Source organism: Ambystoma mexicanum, chromosome 2p (assembly GCF_040938575.1).
Source record: "Ambystoma mexicanum isolate Mex_15411 chromosome 2p, UKY_AmexF1_1, whole genome shotgun sequence".
Classification (NCBI taxonomy): Eukaryota; Metazoa; Chordata; class Amphibia; order Caudata; family Ambystomatidae; genus Ambystoma; species Ambystoma mexicanum.
In genome coordinates this window covers 629,842,339-629,854,995 of record NC_090923.1, presented here as the reverse complement: position 1 = coordinate 629,854,995, position 12,657 = coordinate 629,842,339, and the positions used below count along the sequence as shown (strand labels likewise).

General features: G+C 45.4%; 1 protein-coding gene across 1 annotated transcript in view; it reads left to right on the top strand.

Annotated features, from left to right (window-relative positions):
- The window catches only part of UBA7 (ubiquitin like modifier activating enzyme 7), a 1,701,784-nt gene that overhangs the window by 924,808 nt on the left and 764,319 nt on the right, over window positions 1-12,657 (top strand). The window lies entirely within an intron of this gene.

The window sequence follows — 12,657 nt, the reverse complement described above, 5'->3', positions numbered from 1 at the left end:
CCAGTACCAACACACTTGACATCCTTGCCCCAGTCATAATGATCTGCCTGAAACCTGCCTCCAAGCATAATACCTGGTACGACTCTGAACTTGCAGACCAAAAACGTAAGTGCAGAGCTGCCGAACGGAAGTGGCACACTTCAGGTTCACCCTCTGACTAACTGGCCTGCCGACTGATCCAGGGACACTACAGACTCTCCATCCATGACAAAAAGAAAGCCCACATTCATTCACGAGTGTCTAATACATCTAACAACACGGCTGAACTCTTCCAAATCTGCAGGGAACTTGCCAACCTGTCCCCAGTAAACTCTGACCCTACTCCCTCCCAGGACCTTTGCAATGCACTCGCCTCTCATTTCATTAAAAAAAACAGTACATACTGAACCGCCTTGCCACGCAGTCTTCCAGCCCAACCTTTGCCCCTCTGCCCCCTCCTACCACTCACCCTTCTTCTCCTCCTTCTCTCCTGTCTCCCCGGAAGAAGTCACCAGAGTTGTCAACTCCATGAAGGTCTCTTCCAAACAGGTTGCCCCATGCTCTTCCAGAACCATCAAGGACAACATCACCTCCCTCGCTCCTTCTCTTGCTGATCTCTGCAACCATTCATTTGCTAGTGGTTCTTTCCCATCCTCCCACAGGCCCTCCCTGGTGTGCCCCCTCCTTCAAAAAAAAAACCTCTACAAACCCCTCTTGCCCAGCCATCTACTGCCCCTTTTCCATCACTCCCTTCTTGGGGAAACTGCTTGAGAAGCTGGCCTCCCCCAACTCAACTCTCACACCGAACTTGTTGGAGGTCTACACAACCACCAGTCTGGATTCCGAGCATTCAGAGGCACGGAAACTGTTCTTCTGAACACCCGTGAAAAACTACTTGCATCCCTGGATTCCAACTCTGCTGCTGTCCTCATCCTCCTTGATCTCTCTTCTGCATTTGACACAGTGAACCATTCCATCCTCATAAAAAGGCTCCATGATACCCTTGGTATCTCGGAGCGGGCACTGGACTGGCTTACCTCCTTCCTAACTGACCATTCTTCCAAAACCATTCTGGGCTTTTTCTCCTCCCCTACCTCCTTCTCCACCTGTGCCATCCCCAAGGGCTCCATTCTTTCACCCTTGATCTTGAACATATAACTTTCTCTGCAGGCACACCTCATTTCCTCCTTCTCCCCCAACTTCCAGTGCTATGCTGATGACACACAATTCTTCTTGAAACTTCCCACTGACGCCCTTACACCCTCTTTCATCCCTGACTGCCTCACTGCCATCCAGACCTGGTGCACTTCTAATGACCTCTGCCTCAATGCCAGCAAAACCAAGATTATCCCTATTGGGTCCCCTGCACCCTACTTCTTTCCTTCACTCTGGCCTTCCTCCATGGGCTTCTCTCCCTGCCCCCTCCTCTGAAGCTAGGAACCTCGGAGTCATCTTCGATTCCTCCCTTTCCCTCATACGTCATATTCAGGACATTACCAAGAAGTCCCACTTTCAGCTCTTCCTTCTCAAAGGAACTATACCCTTCCTCACCTTCCCCCAGAGACTCAATGCTACCCGTGCTGTGGTCCTCCCCAGGCTAGACTATTTCAATAGCTTCTTCCTCAATCTTCCTTTGTCCACCCTGCGTCCCCACCAGCTAACCCAGAGTAAGTCAGCAAACTTATCATTGGCCTCATGCCCGGGGACTGCATCTCTCCTGCCCTACGAAGCCTTCATTGGCTCCCGGTCTCTGCACAAATTAAATTAAAACCCCTCTGTATCATCCACAATGCTATCTGGGGCGCGGGACCCCTCTATCTTCAATGCTTCCTGACAAAATACTCCCCTTCTCGACTCCTGTGTTCCTCTGGCACCAACTCCCTTACTGTGAAGCGGTTTGCTAAACAGAGAGCTGGTGGTTGATCACTTTCCTCGGCAGGCTCTGTACTGTGGAATAGCTTCCCTCTCCCTCTGTGTCTTGAGCAGGACCACCTTAAATTCCGAAAAAGCCTCTAGACCTTTCTCTTCTTCCTTCTCCTCCTCTCTTCCCTGCTAATCATACATTAGCATGACTGATGTGCAGTGCCCTCATTTATACTCTGGGCCCTGACCCCACACATCCTTCATCCCAGCCACTGTCTATTTCTTTCTTCACTTATTTAGACTTAGGCTCCCAAGGGTGTTTGCACATACGTCGTTCTTCTCTTCTTAAGCACTTCTCCATAAGATCGACGGCACCTATCCCTTACCCCCGTCCCTCTGCCCTTGCACTTTCTGGACACTCACAATGCATAGTAGGTTCATCTATCCTCCCTTTTATTCCCATTGTTTGTAATATTAACTCAATTTATTTATTTATCTCTGTTGTAATTCATTGTCTACCTTCCCTGCCCCCACCCTTTTGCCCTGTGGGTGCTTTGAAACAGTTTTTGCTAATTGTATAAGCGCCTAACAAATGACCAATAAATTAATAAAATAGTTAAATGCTGCACTGCTGGTAGCTCCTTTGACCATTCTTGGACTTCCACGGTGGGTTTTGAGTATCACTGGAATATTAGGATTGCGATATTGTGTTGGCTTTTGCCAATTGGTGTGTCATTCAGTACGTGTTTTGGGGACATTTTGAAAGACGCACGAAAGTTAATGAAAGCCGGAGTAGAAGACACGTTGAAACATTAAACAGAAAGTATTGCATCTATGGATATTTTTACACTGAATCCTGGTGCTCTGGGGAGTATTATTGCCAGCAGGAAAGCCCACTGTGTTCATAGCATGGCCACAATAGTAATACTGTCATAACTCGAAAGACAGATAAAGGCGGCAGCGTCCCTGGAGGTTGGTGCTGCATGAGAAGTCAGTCGGGGGGAAGATGAAAAAAGGGCCTAGACGAATGTCTTTACTTGGGGAAGGGCAGGAAGAAAGTCAGATGCATTATTAGTATATTTGTGCTATGCCTAGCAGCAGGCTCGACCAAATGACTACCTGCCAGGGCTCTTAGGGTAAACTAAATCCCTGTGTTGGGGGTGTAGAAATTCTCCAGATCAATGTTAACAGAAAGGCGGTCTCCTCTACCCATTCAGCCTGTGCATTACTAGAACGACTATCCGCGGCATTAAACTGGTCCCCACGTTACACTGCCTCCTATGTGCCTACAAAATGCAGTGCCAGCCGGAGAATTATTTAATTGGAGGGGTGTAAATCATTTCCACTAATATGCGAGAGCAGCCCTGCACAGCGAGGGAGCCTGCACCAACCAAGAGGGTTTAGGGGAGGGGGGTTTTCTCTACAAGAAGTGGCTCGCTGACACCTTTTCAGAAATCCTACCATGACTATTGTGTGACAAATATGACCAATTTTAATAGATTAAAATAATTTCTCCCAATTTATACAATGGAGAGTCAGACCACTCCTTAAACCTGGCCTCCACCCTTGCATTGTGCCTGTTCCTGGCTGTGACATCAAGAGGGGTCCAGTGTTGAGATTAGCTTGCACATTCCAAGAGCTAATGGCCAGGTAAGGCAAGTTTTATTGCGACCTAAGTTACCTGGGTCAAATAAATTGGGGAACAGAACTGCCTTCACCTTGTCCACACCGCAAATTGGCTCCCTACAAGTATTTAAGTTTGTATTTTTAAAGGAAGGCCCTCATGTCTGCAATGAGCCAGGGCTAAATCCCCATGACAACATGGGCTTTAGAATTTAGTTTCACATTTGAAGAAGTCACAAACAGAGAGAAACGAAACCAATGGCAAGCAACCCACTTAGCCTAGATTACCTTTAAACTCGCATTTTCACTTTAAAATGACTCTTGAAAGGCACACAATTTTAACTTGGGTAAATGTCCCTGCAATGTTGTTATCTGCATACAGTGGTTAAATGAGAGCATCATAATTACAATTTTAGGGACTTTTGGTGCACATCTGGCTGTGCAGAGTGTCCCTTCAAAGGCAAACTTGAAATGTCATTCTGGTTGACTTCAGCCGTGAAAGGCCTTAATTTTACTGCAGTTCAACATCCCCTTATAGATTCTGTGCACTGTTGTTCCCTCTGTTATGGGCTCATGATAGACAGAAGCCAAGTTCATATTGGAAGTCTTGCACACATTTTGATCAACATTACTTTAGTTTAAAGGGAAAAAAAAACGGAATGATTAATTTTATTTAATGTTCATGACAGACAGTGTTCTGCTTCACTGCAATTTCTGGACACAATGCTGACATCCCATTGAGGGTCTGTGGACTGTGGTTTCTGAGAATGCTATTTCAGCTCTCCAAGGATTTGGCAAACCATGCCACATGCCTTTCCATTATGCCAGGCAGTTGTCATTCTTAAATGTCTTGACGTTTTGAGGCTCAATTTCACTCCTTCTCGCTTTGATTTCATAGCCTCATTGTCCACTGTATTCCAGCGCAGGCCTGTTACTCAGGGGCATGTCCCCCACTGACTCTGGCCTTTTATTTATGGCATTCAGGGGCTATTTCACCCCACAGCCTGCAGTACCCTAACCTGAATCCCCAATGGATCATAGAAGACTGGTGAAGGCTTACTTAAGACTGCTGCCTCCGAAGGTCACTAATAGGCCACACCATGCCAGAATTGTAGATTGCTAAATATTACAGTGTCAGTCAGGAGCCAGGAGATTATATAATATTAGTCTAGTCTAACATCACAGTATCAACACAGAGAAAAGAGATAACTCATTGTTAGTAGTCTGACTGGTCAGATACACAGTATCACAAAGGAGTGAGAAAACCACAGTATGACCGCATGATGCCTCTGCCGCACAACACACTGTTAACATGGATACAGGACTGTCCACAATGAACTAATGCATCTACAGGCCTCAAAGGGTGTGAGCCGGGCTCTGAGAGAACTGCCAACACCATTTTAGGACTGATTAGTGACAGCGGTTTTCATAAAGAAAGTTCAACAAGCCAGGATCCGACCAAAAAAAAATAAACAACTTGAATATTTGATCAGAAAGGAAATCAATCGCAAACTGCATGTCATCACTTTGGGAAGGTACTACAAAAATCAGAGGATCCCTAGGGGTTTAAGAATACAACTTCAACCTATGCTTTGTAAAGAAAGTAAGGAATTTGTAAGGAATTGGGAGGCGATATTGAATAGATGCTCCCTAGATTTAATCTTGCTAACTATTCAAGAATTAACAGTGAATTTAAAATTAGAGTGAATTTAGCATTTAGAATTTTTTAGAAATCAAGGAAATCCAAAAGGAACTCACTTGTTCCTTGAAACTCAAAAAAGAGGAATTGGAAGAGATATTGTTAGACATAAACACCAAATTGGCAGAGTATAAATCAGAACTGGAAACAAAAGAAATCTGAAAGTTTAGACGGGACACTTATGACTATATCAATGAGGAAGTTTACACTTGGATGGACAAGTATGGACCACCAATGAGAAGACCTAGACAAAACACCTCTAGTAACACATCGAGTTCGGAATCTGAGGCAACGACAGAAGTCCCACCAGAAAGGGACACACAAGCATCAGAAGCATCAGGATCAACACAAGCCAGGGCTAGCACTTCAGCTGTGTCTTTTTTAGGAAGAGGACAAAAAGAACCAGGAGGGGGAAAAGAAAGAGGACAAGGAGGTCCACTAACGAGGTATCAACAGAGGAAAACTTAGTTATAAATCTATCTACAAGGATCCTGACAACAACAGAGAAAGATACCCTTCAAAAAGGACTTAGCTTCGTACCCACGTATGACAGCTCCTTGTTTGACACTAAGGTTGAAATATTAAAATTGATAAGAAAGATGAAGCTTAAGGTGTTTTACGATGAAGTGGAAGAAGAAAGAGAGCGAACGGACGATTCTGCCTACAAAGAATTTAAGACCAAAAGTAAATTTTTACCACCCTGCAGTACCCCCGAAGTGGACATTTTCGAGAAACCAGTTGTGAGAGACATAGGTAAAATAAAATTTACTAACACCAAGTTCAAAAATGTGAAACCACATGAATTAACATTACTAAAAGAACTGTATGGGGATGACTCCATAACTATCAGACCGGCGGACAAAGGAGGAGCACTAGTTATCCGGAACTCAACAGACTACGATAGAGAGTGCCAAAGACAACTGTCAGATACCAGTACATACAGGAGATTGGACAATGATCCCACGATAAAAATCATGCAAGATTTGGAAAAAATACTAGAGGAAGCAGAAGAGAATGGGTGGATCAACCATCATACCCACAAATACCTACAGAATGCAAATCCACAAATCCCGAAATTTCTACACCTTACCGAAAATCCACAAGAACCCTCAAGAACCACCGGGAAGACCAATAGTGGCGGGGATCAATAGTGTACTACAGCAAATTGGGAAATACATTGATTATTTCCTACAACCATTGATCCAAAACACTCCAACATATACCAAGGACGAACTACTATGAACATATACTACAACTGTTGTCTGATTCTAATAGGTTACTAATTATAAAGTGGTTTAGGCCCCGAGGAAGGAGCTAGACTCCGAAATGCATAGTCACAACAACCACAACCTCACGCAGTCTAATCAGATGGTGCTAAGAATGAATGGGTTTACTCACAATGCACACGAGTAAACGCACGGAAGAATACCGTATATACACCTAAAAATAAAATAAATTGTGAATTAACAATCTACAAGAGGTTTGAAGAATGATTATTTAAACTAAAGAAGATGAACGACAACATTTGAAAGAATGTAAGCTTAGTTTCTTGAGCAATAGTGAGAGTATCGGTATTAGCTGGGTTGCTTACCTAGCTTTTTTCTTTTTGACTAGGCGGTTTCAAGTCCTGGTGTCAGAAGGACCTTAAAACAGACTGGTTGCTCCACACAAAGTTAGTGCAACTTAACCCTAAGAAAGAAGCACATTATTAACTTCAGTAGTGCCCACCTTTCTCCGACTTCTGGTTCGTGGACAGTGTCCCACAAGTCTACTCCTGCATCGCCTATTCTAACTCAGCAGGAAAGACTTCCTTTCCCGCTACCTGGAAGGTTACCAGTCACCAGCCGGCCTCCATCTTATGCAATGGTCTCTTCACTTTTCTTTGTGTGCTCGTTCACTCAAGTTATTCATGTTTTGATGTTTTTATGGAAAGGTGATGGTTGGGTTCCATGCATAAAGCAAGGGCTGTGTAGTTCCCGAGTTGGGTTGGGTGCGGGAGGTTTGCACCACATGTGTCTAGGAGGACACATGGTGCAAACCCAGCTCACATGCACAGAATGCATTTGGTGTCGCACTGTGATAGGGTTTTCTTTTCAAGAGCAAGTTGTCCCTCAGGGGGTGTTGTGGGTTTCTCACAGGCATGCTAGGACACTGAGTACTTGGCCGCAAACCCTACCGCATTGTTGACCTGAAAGTATCCTTGTGTCCTGCACATGTGGGCAAGGGTGTATTTGTCCTCTGCACTGTTGAGATGCCCCTTCCTCACTCTGCATTCCTAGCGTTGGTCTCCATTCAGACAGCCTGGGTTGCCCCATTACCTGCCAGTCCCAGTCCCAGATAGATGCTGTTCTGCATCACCCCAAAGAAGGGAACTGGTTGGAAGGGGGAATGGGGATCAGTGGGGATTATTTCACTCTCCTCGCTCCCCTTTAGTGTCCTCAGGAACATATCATTCTTGTCCTAGAAATGTACGTCAAGGACCGCAATTAAGCAGTTCATATGGGTCCTAACAGACCAGGGCCCAACCCCCACCTCCATTTACTGTACAACGTATTTGGGGGACTCTAACACCTGGGAGGCTGAGCAGACTATCCATTAGCTTTTTACATAGCATGCAGTCCGTGGAATTCACGCCGTTTTTCCACAAAAGATGTCCCGGTCAGTTGCCATGACGTCTATTAACGCTTTGTGAATACTTCAAATCGCGATATCTACCTAATTGGCTCCTTCCGGGTTTCTACTCCAGGCATTGGAGGGTTAAGCTCTGCCCTGGCAGGGGCATCAACATGTCAGTAGAGGAAGGACAATCTGCTCTATCCCTCTGCCTTTCAACATTCTCTTTTAAAACACAGTGTTTTCTAATGTTTGTTTTCATAAGAAACACATTGGAGAGACAATTTTTCTGCATGGAGGGTGGGGGCAATTTGGAATAATGAGAGTGGGGTCACTGGGTCCTTTGTTGTTTCCCTGTGTGCCCTACATATGACAGACAGCACACTGCTTGTTGCGCAGCGAGCAGCAGCCTTAACATTGACTCACTGGGCTAACTTACTAGAATGGGAAAGTATGACAAAGTGTAGGGTACACGCATAACTCTGCAGCAGGCACTGTAACACCCTGAGCTGGATTCTAGTCAAACGGATTGAATGAAACCTGCATTGACCTTTTCTGATTTGATTTCTTTTTTTAGTAGAATATGTTTAAGTTGCAATGTTGACTTCTAATTGATTATGCGTGATATACCACTTAACCTCTTTTGAATAGTTCCTACTCCCTTTCACGTAATACTTTACTGCTTTCGTTAGACCACTCCTTCACTTAGCCCACAACTCCACAGGTCCCTTAGTTCCTTACGCTTTTGGGGCTCTGTTAGTCACTATTCAGGCCTGCCCCCCAATATTGTGTTGTGGCTGTAGATGTTTCTTCACTATTAAAACACTGATGATGAAAAGGAAGATTGGTTGAGCTTGTAAGGCCTTTCAATCGTCTTCCACACCTGCGCCATGCGCTGCGAAGTATCTTCACCTGGTCCGCACACATCATATTCCTGTGTTTACTGCGGCTGCGCTGGACTTTAGAATCTTTGTATTGCTGCATAAAGATTCTTTTAAACTTTGGAATGTTCTACCTTTAAATGTGGTATTATGCTCAGCTGGTGTTTTTATTTGTATTTTGGTATTTATCATTCTTATTATACCGTTTTACAGTGTATTATTGATATTTCTTGTGATCTATTGTCGTTTATGGGAGAAGTGCTCCCGAAATAAAGAACCTCTTTCCTTATCTGGTCCACATGTCATTTTGGTTTTGGTTCATGACATTTTAGGGGTGACAGCTCTATGGACTGAGCACCACGTGCTTGGCTTAAATACACGGTCAACCGACGAACTTCATTTGTCAGTGCTTAGGTTGACAATATCTTTAAGCGAACAGTAACATCCCGTCACGGATAGGTCCCTGCGCAGGGATATTACTGTTTGCAGTAATACCCGGGTGTCGTTGAGTCCCTGCGCTCTGTGGCCGGCAGAGCGCGCCTTAATGGGGCCTGCGCCGAAACTGCTGGTGCCAAAACGGGTGCGCCCAAAGACGTCGTACCGAATCGTTAGATCTGTACATCTTTGATAGGGACACAGCGCCCCCTTTGGTGGAGCAGCAAACTGCAGGGATGCAGACCGTTTCTTGGGGGCGGCTGCAATCTGCAGGATATCTTTAGCATTTAGACCGCTGCTTGGGCACTGTTCCCCAGGTGATGGCATTGCCCCAATCGATAATGCTGGCCTGCCACACAGATCTCTAAAAGCATTTGGACAGACCCGACTGCTGACATACCGTCCATGTCAGAGCGCACAATAGATAGCAGTAGCGATGTGGGGGGACCTGACCGAGCTGTTGATGGCCCCTGCAAATGCAGGCCATTATTGTTAGTTTGCAAAGTCCGGCACCCCCACCCCGCTTCTCAGTGGAACCGGGTCAGTGCATATGTCCAGTGTGCACAGTTGGATGCAATTTATGACTAACCATGTGTTGTCTTGCTTCTTAGGGCTGCAGGGTCGCCATCGACCCTTGCCAGCTCTGTTCATTAAACAATGGCTTTGTGCCGATGCACCCAGACACCTGGAGACTGTGCGGCGCTTCCCTCAGCGAGGCATCAAAAGATTGGTCTATTCCTCTCAGAACTTCTCTCCCACCCACTAACATCTGGAGTGGCTGCACCGGAGGCATTGGATCATGTTGAGAGGGTCTTAATGACCTATGCAGCACTACATATTGTGGGATGCTTTCAGAATCGACTTGTCCTTCAGGCAACAGGCGGTGACTCCTTAGTCCCCTGTAAGGGTGCAGCTAAATCAGCCTCGGTTTCTTTACTGAGAATGCTGGGCTTTCCTTTGGCAAATCATTGACATCAGGCAATGAAGTCTAATATGTTCAATTGAATTTAACCAAGACTACAATTTAGAGAAGACACTGTTTTGCTAAACAAGGTCTAGGATGGAAAACGCTGCGTCCTAGTGGCATGGAGAGATCAGATCGCTCAGTCCCATGAAGTAGGACGTGGCCCTTTGGGAATGGGACTGTTTAGCTCTCTGTTATCTATATTTTATTTTTTATTTATTTTATTGTTTAATGCGCGCACCTAGCTCGAAAGCAGTGGAGCACTGTACAGAGTTCGGATAGCCAGCAATTGGACAAGAATCTTTTAAAAGTAGCATAGTACTGTGGGTTGAGGTCTGGGAATCGGTATGTGTCTCCATTGAAATGAGTCCTTGGTCAGGTGTTGTTGAAAAATCCATATATGCTGGTGCCACCATTTATGTATAATGTATAGGATTCACTTTTTCCTCCCGTTTCAAGATGTTTCCATCCAAATGGCTTTTTGATGCCGATGGATAATCCGCCAGAAGGTGTGGGACTGTTCCCACTACCTCAGCCCATTCTCCTTATGAGGGATTTGGGTCATTCCCTACATGCATGCATACCTGCCAAGTCTCTGGGCTTATCCTGGAGACTCTGGGTTTTTACACTGGTCTCCGGGGAACAGCATGGAGTCTCTGGGATTTCCGGCTCTTGCAGTAACTCTGCGCACATCTCAATGTGATTGGCTACACGCAGACCGATAGTAGCTAATCACTTTGAGGGATTTGCAGATGAGTGTAAATCTCGCTCAGATTGGCATCATTTGATGTTGATTTTTGTTTCTAAAAATGGGGGTGGCGCAAGTGAGCGGATTCTCTGGGAAAGGGGGATGCGGCATCCGATTACCTCATGCTGCAGGTTTTTCCTTAGCAAATGTAGGTAAGTATGCCTACATGATACAGTGGAAGAGACAGAAACCCAGAAGGTTGTCGAGCTTCTGTGACAAATACTGCATCACGTGGTCAATTCCCATTGATCACCACTGTGCACATGCAGCGGTGATCGCTAAGCGGCAGGCATAAAAAAATATAGCAACCGCCAATAAAGTCAGTTCCTACTGACATCACCCGTTCTAAGAGGCAAAATATGCAGGGATCCTTTCCTCTCTGCACATGTTAACATTTTGATGCCGGCTGAGATGCGAGCGGTTTCCTACATGTAGCGGAGAAATGCACAGATCACATTTCTTTCCCTTCATCATGCACTGTGAAGAGAATCTGTTCCAAAATGATATGGTTGCAGGATACACGCAAGGAGTTAGTTCCTGTGCATTTATGCACATCCCAGCAAATCAATTAGTGCATGACCTTTCACTGTAATGACCATTATTACACCTTTTGGCGGGTGGATGTATCCTCCTGCCCTTCTGATGCTTCTGGACCTCTCTGCGGCCTTCGATCTAATAGATCACACTCTACTTGTGACCAGGCTCGGGGAGGTCGCCCACTTTTCCAGTTCAGCATCTAATTGGATAACTTCCTTCTTGGGACCTTGGACTGGTCCAGTTTTCGCTGGGGATGATCACTCCTCACCTGTCATCCAAACATGTGGTGTCCCGCAGGGCTCTTGCTTGTCCCCGCTTCTATTTAATATACACATCCGGCCCATGCTCGACTTGTTAGACACCCTGGGTGTCCCGTAAACCAACTACGCCGATGACACCCAGGTTGTTCTACAGCTCAGTGGGCACTATGAGCAAGATCTTGGGGCTCTAAATATCATCTACAATGCCACCCAGGAGTAGATGGCTTATAACTCATTAGCACTTAACTGTAAAAAAAACTTCTGATTGTTGCTTCTAAAGCAGGTCCGAGCAAGCTGGCGCTCGAATATACCAACTTTCAAATTGCGGGCAATATTATTCCTGTCTCTAAGAAGGTTAAAACCTTGGGAGTAGGTATTGACAAAGAACTATCTATGAGGCCTCATGTGTCTTCTATCCGCTCCACATGCGGTCTCATTACCAAACTTATACATTACATTGGCCCCTTCATCACTGCTGAAAACTGTGCCTTGCTGTCTACTGCCCTCGTCAACTCGAGGCTTGATTATGGTAATAGCTTGTTGGCAGGCACCACTGCTCACAACATTTGAGCTCTGCAAGTCACTCAAAATAAGGCGGTCCGAGCGACTCTAGGCCTCTCTCGTCGTGCACACGTTTCTGTGTCCAGGAAAGCTCTGCATTGGCTTCCCGTTAAGCAAAGGATTACACACAAAATCCTGACACTGGCTTTTAAATGCCTCTTTAATTCACGCCCGGTTTATCTGTCTGATCGTATCAAGCCTTTGATCCTTTATGGCACCCCCATTTGCCCAACCCAGATTCAAACTAGCCTGCCTTGGTGGGACCAGTTTCGATGTTCAGGCACCACTTCTATGGAATCCTCTTCCTGCCTCTATGCGTCTTGCCAGCAATCTTTTTTCATTCAAGAAAGCAATTAAAACTCATCTCTTCAAGCTCAGTCCGGACAAATTCTTTCTTTCTCTCTTTACCATTGACTAATTTGGTATGATTCTTCTTTTATGATTCTGTTGTCTTGTCTTGGTATGTCTTTTTGTGCGCTCTGAGGCCTATGGGC